Source organism: Carlito syrichta, unplaced genomic scaffold, assembly GCF_000164805.1.
Source record: "Carlito syrichta isolate Samal-C Ts95f unplaced genomic scaffold, Tarsius_syrichta-2.0.1 Scaffold316209, whole genome shotgun sequence".
Classification (NCBI taxonomy): domain Eukaryota; kingdom Metazoa; phylum Chordata; class Mammalia; order Primates; family Tarsiidae; genus Carlito; species Carlito syrichta.
This window is the reverse complement of record NW_007260305.1, coordinates 557,282-575,852: the sequence shown is the minus strand read 5'-3', so window position 1 is coordinate 575,852 and position 18,571 is coordinate 557,282. Positions and strand designations below refer to the sequence as shown.

The 18,571-nt window shown below is 38.2% G+C and overlaps 1 long non-coding RNA gene across 1 annotated transcript; it reads right to left on the bottom strand.

The window, feature by feature from the left end:
• Positions 1-2,822: 2,822 nt before the first annotated feature.
• On the bottom strand, positions 2,823-18,192 carry LOC103276499. The gene is made up of 3 exons (XR_002481312.1): positions 18,032-18,192; positions 16,943-17,002; positions 2,823-3,320 (listed from the first exon to the last, which is right to left on the bottom strand). It is a non-coding gene; the product is annotated as an uncharacterized LOC103276499 (long non-coding RNA).
• Positions 18,193-18,571: the final 379 nt, after the last annotated feature.

The following is an 18,571-nucleotide window of genomic DNA, read 5'->3' as shown; positions in this document are numbered from 1 at the left end:
TTAAATTAAGAAATATGATCATTAATGTCAGGATAAACAACCAGCATTTTAGATGTCGGTTAACTGTTTTGCATGTACATAGCAATGTGCAGTCTCTAATAAATCTTACAATTAAATGTGCAGCCCTTCATTAGAGTGAAAATATGAACAGCTGTAATCATACACATTCTATTGACAGAGAAAAATTTTGTTTCATTTGTAATTTTTCACATTGGGAAAGAATGAGAGATGGATTAGAATCATGATTGTTTCTGTAACTGTGGGTTTTTTTCTTCACATGTACAGAAGGACAGCAAACCAGTGTTCTCTGACTTCAGGGTCTAACAGCAGTGATTTGCCTCAATTTTCTTCTCTCATGAAAGTAAATTTCTCTTGGGAAGCATATAAGCCTTTGGCTAGAAAACCCATAGGACAGACACCCCAAACTGTAACAAATAACGAATTGATGCATTTCTTCAGTACATCTGTTCATTAAGGGGTTCTGTTAACTGATGTCTGGAACTGGCATAAAAGACAGAGCTGCTAAGAATATAGAGAAAGTTGATGCATGCAGCAAAAACTGCTTCTGGCAACAAAAGACATTGCTTCTGGTAACACATACATATTGCTCGTGGATGGAAAGAGGGTCTTTTGAAGATGTATTTGTGCAAGTGGAGCACAACCAAGACAAGCTTCCCCCCCAAAAAAGGAGCCAAATTGACTCTGCCTAACAATTCCTTTCCACTTCCCTTTTTCCAAGCCTCACTCCAAGGTGCAAGGCCAACATAACAGGACAGCATTTTCCAACAGTTCTAGAGAGTTAGGCTTGAAATAATTCCAAATAGAAATAAATGATCAGGACTAGAACTGGCATTTGTCTACTAGGCACCTAGTAACAGCTGACAGGAATAATCAAGAATAAAGAATTGCATGACAGTATAGCAGGTATTAAAAAATGTCATACTCTTCTCCTTGCCTATTCAAAGTTGATTTGATTATCCTGCCTGGTCTCTGAATATTTATTTTCAAATAGATGGAAGATTTTACGAGAGTATGTATGTGAACATATATGTATATATATACACCAACATATGTATAAAGATCCTTGCTTATACAAACAAGGATTTATGTGAACACAGGATTTTGTGTCCACATAAACCTTTGCTCGTGGCTGAATTATTATAGGTCACTTTAAGTTAAGGATATAATTTATACCCTTAGAAAATTTACTTGAGAATTGTCGAGGCAGTGCTTACCAGGGAATTCAAAATGTTTATTTATGTTAGAAGCAGGGAACTCGTATATTATAAGTTTAACAAGAGGCTTAACAAAGTTATATTCTGGCATGGTTAAGATCCTGAAGACTTTTTTTTAATATAGTGCAAAAGTAAAATGAAAATATTTGCAATAAGAATATTTGTAACCAAGTTGCTAGAACCAATACTTAGGTAAAATGATGCATTTTCTAAAGTGTCATCTGAAACAAACTTGGGATTTGGAAATCAACAATTTCTTTTTTTAGTGTTTTATTGAAAGTAATACCATAAATTGGGTAGAAAACGCTTATATTTTTTAAGTTCTTGAAGAAGAAAAAGCCCAGACACCATCAGTTACCCCTGATCAAAGCTCTCAGGTATCTAGAAAATGATACTTTTTATATCTTTGTGGAATTCATGAAAGTTCATTTTTCTCAAATGATTATGTCACAAAATGCTTGTAAATCTGTAACTACAATAATACTGAAGCTGACATTGTACATATACATTATCCTCTTTAATAAGAAGGTACTGAGCTCAAATATATAATACTAGCAAATATTTATATGGCTCTTATTATATGCCAAGGACTCTTGTAAGTGCTTTACATATATTAACTTATTTAATACTGATAAAAATCCCTTGCGGAATGGGTCCTATTTTTATCTCTATTTTACGGAGGAGGAAAGTGAAACTTGCCCAAATAGCTTCTCCTCGGAACAGAAAATGGAAATTGACAAAAATTAGGGCTCAGACTTTTAGAAAGACCTTCCACATAGTCAAATGAATGATTTATTTTTCTGTGTCTATTTCATCTGTAGAAAATTGTGATATATCCTGTAAAAATCACATTTATGAAATATACTGCCTGTTTGCTAAGCAACAAGGAAATATGTAATGTTTCTGCTCCTTTTAAAGCTTTATGTTCTTCATCTATGGCGTGATGTGGGATTTCTAAGAAAGTTCTGCAAAGAACTCCTGAAAACTCCCTCATGGGAAGGGTCTCGGAACCAAAATGCCAGGTCCTTTCTGAATGAGAATAAGTTGTATACTTTTCTTAAAATTTGACCTCGTCTACTCCATGACTGTATTCCTTGGAAACAAAATTAGGTTCCTCTGGAGTGCTTCACTTTTTAAAAAATTTTTCTCTAGGGTTAGTTCAGTTGTACCTTTGGAAGGATGGGTAAAGAGAAATTAGGCAGAAAACAAAGATCTTTTTCTTTTTCCCGTTTGTAAAGACCAATTTTGCGTTGTATCTTAGTGTGCCCGGGTCTAGGTTGCAAGCCATTCAATTCACAATAAAAATAATAGCATTTATAGATCATAATTAGCTCTGAATCCTAGCCTGCCTGGAGCACTCAGCAAAGGTGTCCATCCCTTTGGCTCGGGAGAGGGGGTGGGGAGAGCCACCTTGTGGCTGGAAGATGACCCAGCAGCTTCCAGGATTCTTGCTCCATTCTAAGCAGGAAGGAAAGGAGATGAGGGTGGAAGCCAGAGATAAATCAGAAACATCAATCGCTAAATATTTGTGGAAAGTGGTAAGGGATATAAATAGAATCTATAACTACAATAATACTGAAACTGGCGTTGTAAATATACATTATCCTCTTTAATATGACATAGAGTAGATTGAGAACTGAGAAATTATTAAGACCCCCACAAAAAAAATTGGAAGAAAGAATGAAAACATTTAAGTTAAAATTATGTTCATTTTGTAATTCAATAAAGAAATCCCAGAGACATATTTTTAAATTTAATGTTGTTTTCTAAAGCACAGAAAAAGCCCCACAGACATCTGTTTGCATACATTGTGTGTCAGGCAACATCAGATTTGAATGGAATTTATCTAAATTTTATATGCATGGCTTGATGTAAATTGAAATAAATTGTACAGCATACTCTGCGTGGACATATTGGTTTTTCCATCGCTGCTTGAACTTTTAACCCCAGGGCCTGAGCCGGTCACACGTTGACCTGTCTGAACTCTGCTGGTAGCTCCAAGTGTGGAAGACTGACCTTGCCTCCATGGCAACCATAAAGTAGGGTCCATGACTCTTCTCTCCTTTTCTCTCTCTTTTCTCCACACTCCAAACAAAACAAAACAAAACAAAACAAATTAGTATATTCTCGCACAGGCAGTCAGTGTAATCTTGGAACAGTTTTGCCAAAATGCATTTTGCCCCTAACCCAAGCTCTAAGTGAAGCTTTTTCAGCTTGCTTGTCAGATGTTAATGAAAGTTTGAAATGAAAGCTTTTCTAAAAGTTAATGGAAAAGACCCCTTCCTGGGACACATTCAGCTTGCTTGCCTACTCTATAATAAAATATACCTCACATGCTCATATATTAAATAATGTTGCTATAGGTATGTTATACATGCAGATGAAAATTATACGTGTGTGGGAATTCAACATAGCCCTTGTAGGTGGATTTTAAAAAAATACTTAGATAAGGTTTTACCACTGCCCACAGTATCCAAAACAAATCTAGCATTTTCCAGTGTCATGGAGCTAATGTATCTGAAAGGAGTAAACATTAGGGATCTAAAGTTAATTTACCTATTGCAGGTTGTAGTCTCCTTTTAATTAAGGTGCTTTTATACTTCTAATTTGGTTTAATTTAGATAGTCAATGTTTAAGTCCATGTTCTAACAAATTATCATTTTTACAATCTCAATGGTAGCCCAAAGGTCTACAGTTCATAATTGAATGAAATATTATTTTTCCCTAACCATTCATTCACTCTAGAGTTGAAATTCTGGCTGGGCATGGTGGCTCATGCTTGTAATCCCAACACTTTGGGAAGCAGAGGTGAGAAAATTGCCAGAGCTCAGGGGTTCAAGACCAGCCTGATAAACATGGTGAGACCTCGTCTCTTAAAAAAAAAAAGTTAAAATGCTGTTCATATGATATATTTGTGGCTATTCATTTATTGATGCAAGAAGCATTTATTGAAAACCTACTATGTAAATAGCTTTACCTAAATACTATGGGTAATACCCCTCCACACCCACACACAAAAAGTGTGCGCCTAGTTTTATGGAATTGCAGTTTTGTTGCAAGATAGAATGTATTACTTAGAGAAAAACTAAAGAACAATTAGACATCAATGACAAATGTATAATTGTTTAAAATTGTATACCAACTGACAAGGAAACATGGCATAATGGAGTGACCAATGAGAGTAGATTTAATGAAGACCTCTTACAAACAAAGCCTTGAAAAAGGCAGGTGTCCAGGACCAGTAAGCAGACATTCTAGGCTTAAGAGGTTTCATGAATCAGCAAAACCTGGGATGGTGTTGGTAGTGTGCAAGGATTGATAAGGGAAAAAAGGACCACAAGAAAATGGGCAACTATGTTATCCTGGAAATAACAAATATCGTTGAATGGTCTTGAGTGCTCTGGTCCCTGTTGCTATCTTTTCAGATCCTGTAGTCTATAAGCATGCTTCACTCGTTTGTTTCTGAAGTTTTTGCAGTATAATTTTTTAAAACAGATTTGTTATATTTGAGTTGTAGAGACTTCTATTGTCTTTTTAAAGAAAGAATGAAGACAATCTTAATTCCTAGAAGTTTGAGGTAGAAACCTGAAAATCTCAAATACTCCACAAGTTGTCTTTGGGCAGCCCTACGTAACAGGATTGATAGGAGTCTGATGAAACAGAAGTTTTCATTTAGAGTGACCATAAGAATGTTTGAAAATACCAACAAAATATCTCTCTTACATGATATAACCAGGAATTAGGCAGGTTGGAGACCTCTTTTTCTTTGTCTGTATTTAAGACATTTTTTTTTTTTTTTTTTTGGTTAGGCAACACTGAAAATAAAAAAAAAGACAATATAACATAGGCAGGAATCAGGAAATCCTCCCAGTCTGCCTTTAGCAAATTCTGTGACCTTGTCTCTTTATCTCTTTAGGCCAGAAGTTCTTCATGTGTAATAATGAAAATATCTAACATTCACTGTATCTTTTCTTTTTCCCAGGCACTTGTGTTTTAAGCAGTTTCATTTAATTCTCACAACAACCCTATCAGATGAATAACATTTTTATCCCGAGTTAACAAATCAGGGAACTGAGGCACCGTATCTTTTCCAGAATCATACCCAGGTAGTCTAGCTTTAGACTTTACATGCTTCATCCACTACACCAGAGGTCAGCAAATGCATTCCACAAAGCAAGTGTCCCAAATCCCCGGCCCATGAACTGGTACCAGTCCATGACCTGTTGGAACTGGGCCACGCATCAGGAGGTGAACAGCAAGTGAGTGAGCAAAGCTTCATCTGTATTTACAGATGCTCCCCATCTCTTGCATTATTGCCTGAGCTCCGTCTTCTGTCAAATCAGCAGCGGCATTAGATTCTCACAGGAGCATGAACCTTGTTATGAACTGCGCATGCAAGGGCTCTAAGTTACACACTCCTTATGCGAATCTAACGCCTGATGATCTGAGGTGGAGCTGAGATGGTATTGCTAGCACTGGGGAGCTGCTGCAAATACAGATGAACATTAGCAGTGAGGTTTGGCCTCACATCACCCCCACCCCATCTGTGGAAAAATTGTCTTCCACAAAACCAGTCGCTGATGCCAAAAAGGCTGGGGACCGCTGTTGTAAAGGGCCAGGTAGTAACTATTTCAGGCTTTATAGTCCTTACAGCCTCAAGAGTGACAACTGTGTAACTATGCAACTGTAGTGCAAAAGTAGCCTTAGACAATGTGTGGATGAATGACTGTGGCTGTGTTCCATTAAAACTTTTATTACAGACACTGAAGTTTTAATTCCATGTCATTTGCACATGTCATGAAATATTATTTTCCCCCAACCATTTAAAAACATAAAAACTAGGCCAGGTGTGATGGCTCACACCTATAATCCCAGCACTTAGGGAGGATGAGGCAGGAAGATCACTTGTGCCTAGGGGTTCAGGATCAGCCTGGACAACATAGTGTGACCTCGCCTCTGCAGAAAAAAAATAGCTAAGCATGGTGGCACGCATCTGCAGCCCTAGCTACTTAGGATGCTGATGTAGGAAGAGCATCTGACCCCAGGAGGCCAAAGATGCAATGAGCCATAATTGTACCACTGCACTCCAGACTAGATGATGGAGTGAGACCCCAAGACAAAATAAATTAATAAACAAATAAATAAATTTCATTCTAAGCTTATAAAGCCTACAAAAGAATGGAGGGGTTAGGTTTTGCTTGAGTCATAGTTTGCCAACCTTTGTGCTACATTATACTGTCTTTCAATGTACAGAATAAGAAGTTGAACCAGATGGTCTCTACAATTAATACTGTTTTTAAAAAATGCGTTTTAGTTCGACAATTTTCTAGTTACAAAGGTAGGGTGATCATTTTGGATTCAATACTCTGTTTGAATTGAAACTAGCCTTGGAAATCAAGACTTGCCCTTCTCTTCTCTTGAAAAACACTATGTTTAAAATCTCTCAAAAGGATGAAGAATTACATCTGTTTAGTTGATATTTGGAGTAAGCTATTTCATTAGCTCCATCAGCTCCTTTAGCCATTTGGTCTTAATGGCTGTCCTTCTCAGGTTGTAGTCCTAATGTCTATGCTGAGTCCCTCATGATGGAGCGGAAACCCATTTGCTCCACTTTTTAGAAAAGGAGATGAACTTGTTTCAGTCTTCCGCACTGCCTTCTCCAACTTCTGCATCACCCTCTGCAGCTGAGGATAAGAACTTCCCATCCTTCTCCCAGACCTTCATTCTTTACTCATCTAGACAGTTGTCTATTCTTCCAGCTGTTATAACTTTCAAAGGAATCCTTTCCAAAATTTCCTTATCTCTCTTATATGATGGAACCAGGAATTGGGACGATTAGAGACCTCTTTTCCTTGTCTGTATTTAAAAGTTTGCTTTTCTAAAAACACACATACAAAAATTTCCATAAATGTCATTGTTACCTAAAATAAGTGCCTTGTAAGGGGTCCATCAGTTTAATTTATAACTGCTTTAGCTGTATAATACTTTGGTATTGTGGTAGGTGTAACAAATCATCTCTTCTATAGCTGATGGTGAATTTACAGCCATTTCGGAAATAGTTTTTGTTTCCTTAGTGTCTGCTGGGGTGAGGTGATAAAAACAAAATATGAAATATCTTAGATATCATGATGTTCCTACATATAATCTCCAGTCACAACCTTAGCATTCAAACTCCTGAATATTCTACTGAGCTGGTATACCTTAGGGCTTCTGAAAAAAATTGACAATTTGTTTCGTAGATAGTAAGAAAATATCTCCTTATTGTAACCTTTTACTATGTCCTAGATATGATAGCTTCAGAGGACTGTGCTTCATTCTCAGAAGTGGCCATTGAAGTCTAATTTTTGAAGGCTTTTCTCCAAGCCTGTGTCTTTTACAGATATTTTTCAGGAAAGTAATATTAGCACATACAGGTTTTTTTGACCTAAGATGGTTTTATGGCCGCAAAATTGGAGGAACAGGAAGGAAGGCAGTCACTTAAAAATCTGCCTCCTTTATATGTGTTCAATATGGCCTTAGCGTACTCACTCAACAACTTTCCTCATATAGCTGTAGTGAGACCAGATGATTAAAGTACTCTTTGAAAGTAAAATACTATTTATATTTCCAAGTCTACCAAGTATTTGACAAATTACTAGACATTAAAGTAAAAGACTATTTACAGATTATTTGAAGGATTGAATAAGATATAATTTAAACAAGAATATCTAGGGAAAGAAAGTGTTAAAAAAAAAAAAGTACTGGAACAAGGAGATCCCTTTACTTATAACAGTATCACAGGACATTCCATCCCTTGGATTGCCCATCATGTGGTAACTTTTTAGCATAACCAGAAAGCAGATTTGAAGTTGCTTGTGAAGTGATACTCTCTAGTATTTCTTTGCCCAAGTTTGCCTTTAAAGACTTTTATTTTGAGAACTATCTGTTCTCAAAATAACTAGGGTAATCACTATGTTTGTTTGTTTGCTTTTTACTTTGTACTTGTTTATATATTTATTTATTTTAGCGTTTATGTAATCTTTAAAAGCTTAAATTTTAAGGTGGTTTTTTTTTTTTGAGTTGGAGTCTCACTCCTTCTCCCAGGCAGGAATGCAGTGGCACGCATGCCTACAACCACCCCAGCATCAACCTGCTGGGCTCCGGTGATCCTTCCGCCTCAGCCTTCCAAGTAGCCAGAACAACAGGTGTGCACTACTCCGCCTGGTTAAATTTTGATTTATTGGAGAGATGAGGTCTCGCCAAGTTGCCTGGGCTGGTCTCAAACCCGTGTGCTCAGGCAATCCATTTGCCTTGGCCTCCCAAAGTGCTGTATTACAGGTTGAGCCAACGAGCCCAATCAATTTTAAGTTTTAAATTTGGGGAATTCTGTTTTTTGTTGGTTTTTTTTTTTTTTTTTTTTTTGAGTTGGAGTCTCACTTTGTCACCCAGGCTGGAGTACAGTGGCACACTCACGGCCACTGCAGCGTTGACCTTCCAAGTAGCCGGAAGAACAGGTGGGTGCTACCATGCCTGGCAAATTTTTTTCATTTATTGTAGAGACGAGGTCTCGTCAAGTTGCCTGGGATGGTCTCAAGCCCACGTGCTCAGGCAATCCACTAGACAACAGTCTCCCAAAGTGCTGAGATTACAGGTTGAGCCAACGAGTCTGGCCAATTTTAAGTTTTAAATTCGAGAAATTCTGTTTTTTGAGGGGTTTTTTTGAGTTGGAGTCTCACTCTGTTACCCAGGCTGGAGTGCAGTGTCACACTCACGACCACCCCAGTGTTGGCCTTCCAAGTAGCTGGAACAACAAGCAAGCGCTACCATGTCTGGCTAATTTTTTTTTTTTTTTTTTGAGTTGGAGTCTCACTCGGTTGCCCAGACTGGAGTGCAGTGGCCGCTCCCGGCCACTGAGCCTCGAACTGCTGGGCTCCGGCGATCCTTCCACCTCAGCCTTCCAAATAGCTGGAATTACAGGCATGCGCTACCACACCCAGCTGATTTTTTTTATTTATTGTAGAGATGAGGTTTCGCTGCCCAGGCGGGTCTCGAACCCGCGGGCTCAGGCAATCCATTCACCTCAGCCTCCCAAAGGCGCGGGATTATAGGCTGAGCCACCGAGCCCGGCAAGAGGATGAATTTTAACTGGGCATTGGAATGCACCACCAAAACATATAGATTCTTTGCATTTTTTGGTGATTCGGCTCATTCTAAAGAAATGCTGCAAGTATACAACTATAACAAGCAAGTATTGCTGGCTTCCTTGAGCATTTCATGTTGCTTGCACCGAGGCGGGCAGCAATGTAGCAACAGAGAATCTTCTCTGCGGGGTAACCTCAGTATACGTACATGTGAAAGAAGTTGAATGGCACTTAGTCACTCCTCACCACTCCTAAAGATTTTCAGTGAAATGGTGGGGGGTGAAGGGTTGAGAGATGGGAGAAGGAGCCTCCACTTCCTGCTAGTAAAATTCCATAGCAATATAAGATACCCAAAGGCAGCACAGTAGAACAAAAGTGTCCCTACATTCCATTGATTATCCTTAAGCGTTTGGATTTGAAGTAAGAATATGTGTTCTTCAACTCTCTGCAGAAAAGAAACATATTTATTAAAGATGTCATGTCAATACATTAGCGGTGACTGGCTCAATTCCTGGATATAGTTTAGTATATATCATATCTCAGCTACTTGTAGAACTTTCTGGGAAAATGCTCAAGAAATAAAGTTTATCAAATAATACAAGATTTTACAGGGTGACTTATGTTTGGATCAGTGGGAGACTTACTTGATGAGTTTGGCAAGTCAGTATGTTTTTGATTCTTCATTTTTGAGTTGGTGGTCACTACCATTGATCATTATGATAGGTATTTCATGTTGGATATTGATTGTTGGTTTCCTATAATTTTAACACAAGATCAAAATACTAGTCTTCACTGTACTTTCCAGTAAATGAGAATTTTTAAATACTTTTGTTGTCTACAACTGAGGATGAGCTGTTTCCTAATTCTTTAAACGCATTAGAGAAAGCTTCATGCCCTGATGCCATTTTTTGCAGCTGAGACTTTTGCAAGTTTCCTAATACAGTGAACATGATGGAAAAGATCAGGAGTCATGGGGACCACAGGAAGGTTGAGAAAATCCAGATTCAGTTCAAATACTCGTGGAGTCTCTACCCCGTGCAAGGCACAATGCTAGCTGTTTAAGGGATATAAAATTGAGTAATTGGCAATCTCCCTTCATGTTTAGAAGTTACTGGCTATGGAGCTGGTAGGGAAAGATGGTGGAACTAGAGAGGAAACGAACAAGAAAGTCTTTGCTCATCTTTAGAGGAACAGTTTCTGTAGCCTAGTAAAAGTAGAGCCTAATTTTAGGAACCCCAGAGTGAGTGACTAGTGAGAAACTAGAGACTGTGGGTGTAAGTTAACTGAAAAGTGTTGATTGGTGAAAGGAAGACAAGGTATAAGGGGTAGGTGGAAAGAGGAACATTTTGGGTTGTTTTTGTTTTAGAAGAGGATAGATCTGAGCTGATTTTCCAGCAGGTGAGAAAGAACCAATCTAAAAGAAAAGATAATGGATATAATCAAGTCCTGAAAAAGGGAGAAATGGGCAGTCAATACTAGTCAAAGATCAGTCTGGCTAACAGGCAAGGTTCTCACTCCTTGGAGAACAGAGTTAAAGGATAGAAGGAAATAAAGATACAGAGATATTTTTACTTGAGGGGAGGGAGGAGGAAAGCCATTTGCTGAGAGTAAAGAGCCATGCAGCAGGGTCTGGCCCAGGGTTTAGGGAGAATGGAGAGTCGAAGTTTGAGGCAGCCATTAAAGGTTAAGAAAAGATACATCTGCTGTTGAGCAGTAGTAATATACAGTGAGAACCATGTCAATCTATTCAACAAACATTGAGCCTTAAATAAATAATTCGTGGAGGAGCAAAATGGTAAAAAGTTCTGATCCATTTTATTTTTAGGTTCAATCCTCATCATCCTCTCTTGCTATGGTAGGAGATATAACCTCCAGGCCATGGAAGGTCACATACATTCTCATGCTGAACTGTCCTGAATCTTTGCTTACCCAGCCCCATTGACACTAGTACCAAGACCTGAAGAGGTTTTCACATTCACAGATGCACAATAAAAGTAGGTATTTCTGTCTTCAAAAATGCCTTGCCTGGGCAGCGAGACCTCATCTCTACAATAAATCAAAAAATCAGCCGGGCGTGGTAGCGCATGCCTGTAATTCCGGCTACTCGGAAGGCTGAGGTGGAAGGATCGCCGGAGCCCAGTAGGCGAGGCTGCGGTGGCTGGGAGCGGCCACTGCACTCCAGTCTGGCTGACTGAGTGAGACTCCAACCCCCCCCCAAAAAAAATGCCTGCAGCATGTTTTTCAAGGCAACTTTCCCCTACTGTTTTCAAAATCCCCACAACTCCCTTCAGCCTCTCATTCTCTTGCCCCAGAACTCTCTCACACACTCATGCTATTCTGCCCTCTCTCTCTTAATCCTTGAAGATACGAGGTGGAGGATGCTTCTTTGCTCTCTGTCCTCTACCATCTATCTGATCCTCCTTGTTCTCCCCATCCTGCATCACAAAAGGCCCAGACACTTGTCTGAGAATGACAGAGTCCTCCTTGGATGATGGCAACTTAAGCACACGGGGGAGATAATAGACTAGGAATGCTCATAGTTAAGAAATGCTGTCTCATTTCATTGCAGCTTCATGTTTGCCTCTTATTTTGAAGACCATTTGAAAGCATGATCTGAAATATGTTATATTTCTGAAACTACCTTTCATTTGCTTCCTACATTTGAAACTCACGCCCTAAACTCCAGCCCCAAACCCAGGCCTGTGCCTTCCACCTGGAATGCCTTTCCCATCCTTCCCATCCACTCACTCATCCTTCAAACTCCTTCTTCTCTATGTGGCTTCCCAGTTGTCCCAAGTTGTATTCAAACCCTGTCCGTCATGCATTTTACTTGACTGATACTTCTATCATAGCTGTTACCATTTGCCTCGCTTTACATTACAGTACGCTGACTTTTCCAAAGAACTGTAGGCTCCCAGAGTACAATAGTTGTCTTAATTATTTTTATATACCTCATTCGTTTCAGCACATTTTAGACATTCAAAAGATGTTTGTCAAGTAGATCCCCCAAAACGTGGTTGTATGCCAGGCTTTCAAATTTTACATATGTGTCTATCATATCTGTAAGAACTTTCAAAGAACTTTGAGATAATAGCAATCTCTTATTCTACTGTGTGTCTGGATGTGCCACAGAGTGACAACCTCCCCCTCCTCCCCCTTCCATGATATCTGGAGCTTTTCCTCCCGTAGACAACAGAAATACTGAGGGTGGAAAACACTATGCCAGATAGACCCTAGATATATGTCTACTTCTTTCAATAGTATAGCTTATGAGGACAAAGGCAAATGCTGGACAGTACACTGACACCACAAAGACGAATGAAATAGACAGGAAGTTTAGAAAAAGAGAAGGTGGCCGCCAATAAGGGCATGCTCCATTGTGTATGTATGTTACAACTCAGGGAAGAGAAAATGGCAGGAAAAGCAAATCTACATAAGAGTTTTTATCCCTCTGACTACTGAAATATGGTTTAGCTGAAATGGTAACAGTCTGTGATCACCCACATGAAGCGAAAATGCTCATATTTACATGGCGCTTTTCATCCAGAGAATCCCAAGTTGCTTTATAAATTATAAATATGAATATTCCTTATACAATGTCCTTCATGTTTTCCATACACAAAATCCAGCTCCTGGTAGCCAGATTCTCCCCCAGCCAGATTCTCCCCCACCTCTAGCAAACCACTGAATATAACACACTTTTTTCAGATCACAATTTTTTGTCTTTACAAAAATCCACTATATTGAAAGATTTACAGTTTACACTGTCTTTTAATACATACTTCATCCCTCCTACCCACTTCCCTTCCCCCACTAGCATGGAAAGTAAATTCAATTAGATTTAAGACAAAGAATAATTGCATTGAAAAATAGAAAAAAATTGCTCATCCCAGAGTGATTAAGTTCTTTACCTTATAGAGGGAGTTTAACTCTTTTGTGGAAACAGGATCGCATGGAATTAATGAATATGGGAATTTGCTAAATCAAAGGATAGTATCCTGAAGCAAATTCCTCAGTCTTCAGGGAGCTCTTTGCTCCGAGAGAATAGTGTACCACTTAACGTAAGACATGTAAGAAATATAAAATAAAGAGTAAAACAATTAAGAGTTTTAAGCCAGGCAATGTGACTCATGCCTGTAATCACAGCACTTTGAGAGTTGGAGACGAGAGGATTGCCTGAGCCCAGGGGCTCAAGACCAGCCTGGGCATCTTGGCCAGACCTCATCTCTAAAGTAAGTAAAAAAAATTAGCTGGGCGTGGTGGCATGCACCTGTGGTTCCAGCTACTTGGAAGGCTAAGGCAAAAGTTTCACCTGAGCCCAGCAGGCTGAGGCTACGGTGGCCATGAACTTGCCATTGCACTCTAGCGTGGGCAACAGAATGAGACTTTGACTCAAAAAAAAAAAGTTTAAAAATTTTTATCTTTTAACTATTCTTACTTTACATTAAGTATCTCAGAATCTGAAATTTACTCTAAACTCTTGGCTTCCTGAAAGTAAATTTAATCATCTATTTCCTAGAATTAGGAATACAAGTCCTTCCACATATTCAATCAAAATTAGTCCAAGTGGAGCCTGTTATCCACGCTACCAAAACTGCTTTGCCAGCAACTTCTGACTAGTTGCTTGTTGGTGCTCACTTCTGACTTTTGCAAAAAGAGAACAAAGTACTCTAATGTGACAGGTTCTTTATAGAAGAAGTCCTGGAACTTTAGATGTCCAATAGCTAGGAATGACATGCAGGACTGTCATTTCTAGTAAATATTTAGGGCGGAGAGGATTGTGTCAACTCCAAGGGAAATTCAAAAGGTAAACGCTGGAACATCTGGAGAGAATCTGCAATAAAGAGGCAGGTCAATGTGCAGGGATAGACTGCAGTCAGCCCTGGAGGGTGGCTGCTCAAGTTTGGAGCGCAGCAAACAGAAGAGCTCTCTCTGGGATAGAGAAATCGGTTCAGGTGCCTTAAACTAAGAAATTTCCCTTCTTGGATCTTTTCCCACTTCTATTATTCATGTATTTTATACCTACTTCTATTATTCATGCATTTATACATCAGAGTGGTTGGCTTAAGTGAGACTGCCAACATTTCTGAAGCTGGCCCTATTCTATCTTAAACAGTCCCTTGTAATGGTCAAGTTCTATAGGTCCTATCCCTTATCATGCTATTTGTTCTCTTTAATAACCAATAAAATAAGGACTATACTTTTTTATTTTAAGGATGTGGGGCACAGTTCAGGGTTAGGTATACAAATGGTCATTATGCAGGTACCCTTGTTGATGAGGTGTGCCCTATCCCTTCCCCTGGCAGTTTCCCACTACTGCCAATCCCTTTCTTATAGTATTATGATAGTCATTCAAAGTCTGCTTATGAGTGAGAACATGTGGTACTCAGTTCTTTGTTTCTATGGTAGTTCACTGAGTATTATAGATTCTAAGTTCATCCAAGTTGCTGCGAAGTTCATAATTTTGAACTATACATTTTTATGTCACATTTACAAAAACTCTAGCAGCACAGGGTATTGGCTTGGTTTTCACTTGAGTTTCTCATGGCAGAGAAAAATGTTCCTTTTTTGAATAGTGTCTGTACTGAATCATAAATGTTTTTGATCACTGATGAGACCCTACTTCTTATTGGTTAATATTCCAATAGGGTAGAAGGTTTGATTTTAAAAGGTAAAGTAAGGAAGTACAAGTTGAATACTTGTTTTAGAAGTTTTTTTACTACCTGTCTCACCATATGATCTTGCTTTGCCCCATTCCTAAGGATGAGAGTCAACTATCTATGAGGTCATCTGCATTGTTCTTCAAGTTCTGTTGGTGAAAGGCATGATATAAATAAATTCCAGTGTTAATAAATCTATATATTTGCCTGTATCTTACTTAGCAAAACCTGTTGTATGTAGGAAAGATTCATTATTTTATATGTACTTAGTTTGCTATTCTTAAAATAATATAATGCTTTAAAATAACTATGCACATTAACCAGGGATTAAAGAGACTGATTTATGGACTTGGAGTGAAATAAAACCACCATCTATTTGGGTCATGGAATCAAGTCTAGAAGTTCTTAAGTGAAATATTTTTAGTCAGTCAACAACAGGGTAGACCATACCAAAAGGAGCATCTATAATGATGTGGCACGGGGATTTTTTAAAATCTGGAAATATGTGAATCAGGAAAATTAATGTCTAACTCCTTAGACAGAGTGTGGTTCTTTCTAGTTTGATGAAGGTCATTTTCAGGACAGTCTAGGTTACAGTTCAACTCCCACTGACAGGCCTTCGGAAAAAGGAAAATTGGCTAGAGTTTCTGAAGCTACTGTGCTTTTGTTTTCTAATTAAAACTGATAAAATGCGAGGGATTACCTATACTCTCAATATTTTATAATAATATTTTACATTTTTTTCCAAAAAAATAGGAAGTTAACACTTTTTCCCAAGACTGGAGTGGAGAGAATACCAGCCAACCATGATGCAGTGAATGTGTGCCAGTGTATAATACTCCCAGCTTCTCACGTAAATCTTTCCTCACAGCAGGATTTGAACAAAAACTCACCACTTAATTGAATAGTTCAAATGCCACTGAGTAGGAAATTTTAGTTAGACCATGATATTTGTAAACTTAAAGTAGATATATGTATTCTGGCAGCATATACCGTATTTTGAAATATCAAAAAAATTTTAAAGAATTATTTTGTGCTCTTATACAAGTTGTGGGTATTACTTGTTTTAGGACTTTGAAAGTGTTCCTTTTATACTGTAGCTGTTTTCTTTTAAACAACAACAACAACCTTGCTTCATCTTCCTTTTTTATTTTTGAGCTGTTTGCAACCCCTTTACGAATAGTGAGAAACAATGCAATTAATTTTCTCCAGCGCAATCATGCATAGATTTAATAAGCATCCGAAGGTAGGATCCATCTGTAAAGTATGCGTTGCATGCTAAATTACTTCTCTTCTGTGGTTTTTTTTCTTTCCAAACCTTAATTAATTGAAGAAAAAAAATGTTTATTAAAGTGAGAACAGGCTGGGCTCTGGCTCTCCCGTCTCTGGTTCAAAAGTTCATACAATTCCCTGAAGGCTCATCTGAATGTGTGTGTCTCCCTCTCACAGTCTTTCTTTCTCCATCTCTATAGTAGGGATGAAAGCCTAGAAAAGGTGTATTATTTTGTTCCCAGGATTAACTTTAATAATCTTAACTTGATGAACTAAGTTTCTTGTGCATTTAGACTTGGCTATATTATATGTTTACACAGTATATGTTTTGCATCTATTATATGTTTACATACACAGTACATACACATATACATATAGGCACATGAATGTGTTATTTACCCATCTTCTATTGCTTAGAATTTGTAAGATTGATATTGTACTTTCATTGGCCTCTTTAAACAGAATGTGGACAGAGAGCAGGAAGTACAATTCTACAGGTGGGTCTCAGACAGGAAATTAAAGGAATTATGTATGAAGAGAAGCTAGATCTTTATGGATAAATTAGGACCAGAAGAAAAAATTATGTCTGTCCAAATAGAGAAATGTTTATCCATAAACAGAGAAATAAAAATAATAATAATAGGAAGTGACTCACTCCTGTGAGATGCTTTGGAAACTGAAGACATTTCCTGATCTGCAGCAAGCTCTATGTGACCTAGGTGAAAAATAGCAAATTGTTGTAAAAGAAAAATATTGTCTTTAGAGATGGACTCAGAATTTTCTCAATCCTTTCAGTCACTTCCCTAGGATGTCATTAGCTTCCTTTTGTTTTTTCAAAGTATTGCATTTTTCTCCTTATCATATGCTAAAATTTTTAGATCCTTGTTTAAAAAAGAAAAAAAAATACAAGTTGTAGTTTTCATCTAAATTACTAGTTTCTCTTTTTACTTTAAAGTAAGATTGACTTTCTTCTTAAACACAAATAAGTCTTGCATAATGACTTCCAGATTTAGGTATCTATGAACTCAAAAAGCAATACTGAACTTGACTGTGATCTTGCTTGATTGAAGTCAACTTCCCTTGGCTTCACTGCTTCTTGCAAAACATAGTGATCATTTAGGAGCCGAGCAGAGGGCTTTCTACAGGTAGTTTTATTCACTCTCTGGACTCCTGCACAGGGTGCCTAAAACTGCTGATTTTAATTTTTTAAAAATAGACATGTAAGTCAGGGAAAAATAAGCAACATGGAAAGCTAATTTAATAGCTATTTTAAAGCTGTATCTAATGGCAAGGATGCAGCCTTAGTCGTGCTGCCTGTTTTTGTCATGTACAAGTACCGTCATATACCCTTGCCATGTGAGTGTCAGATGAGCCATAGGAACACTGCTAGAATTTTGAGGAATCAGCATTCCATATTTTCCTCTCAAAAGTTCTGTTGCTACTGCAAATTGACATGTACACATTTGGGTCACTTTTGAAAACTTGTGAACCAAAGCACATGGAAGTGATGTAACAATTATCATCGATGTCTTGGAAACCGGAAGACCGTGCTGTGTAGGTCATGTACTATGCAGGGCATCTATTTATGTGTATCACATATCATAATCTTCCCACACCCAAAATTCTGTGACTTTTCGAAGAATCTTGCTATTGCTTTCTAAACAGATTTTGTCTGAGACTTCTGTGAAATTCCTGCATTGAATAGCTGTGGGTTTCACAAATTACATGCATGTAAACAACATACCTTTGAAAGGAGGAGAGGTGGGCCCTTTCTCCTATATGCTTATGTCTCTTGTCGTAGATTGGCGTCCTTTGTGAGCTATTCAGTGACATTTCAGAACCATTTCGCTCTGCAGAAAACCCGCAGTTGTGTTTCTTTAGCTGACACTGTGGCACTTGCACTCGAAATTGCTAGTTAGAAAAAAAAATTGTTGAGGCCGGTGGCTGTAATCAGCGTTGTTGCTGTCTGTTTCCTCAGACTAATAGCACAGCGATCCGAGTCTGAGAGTTCAAACAGAGGTTATCTTTCCCAGGTAGCATCTCGTCCAACGAGAATTTGATTTTTTTCTATAGGACTTTACTCCATTAGATTAATGAAATTTCAATGAGAGCCTGGCGCCCCCTGAAGCTTTGTTAAGAAAACAAATGGTGATTCTGTAGGTGTGACAGCTTGCTTGGAGAGTTACGAGAAGGTGAATACATCCCCACAATCCAGGCAGCCTGGAACACATTGATCTCTATTTAAAGCACCAATCGGATTTTTGTTAATTATAAATGATTGATC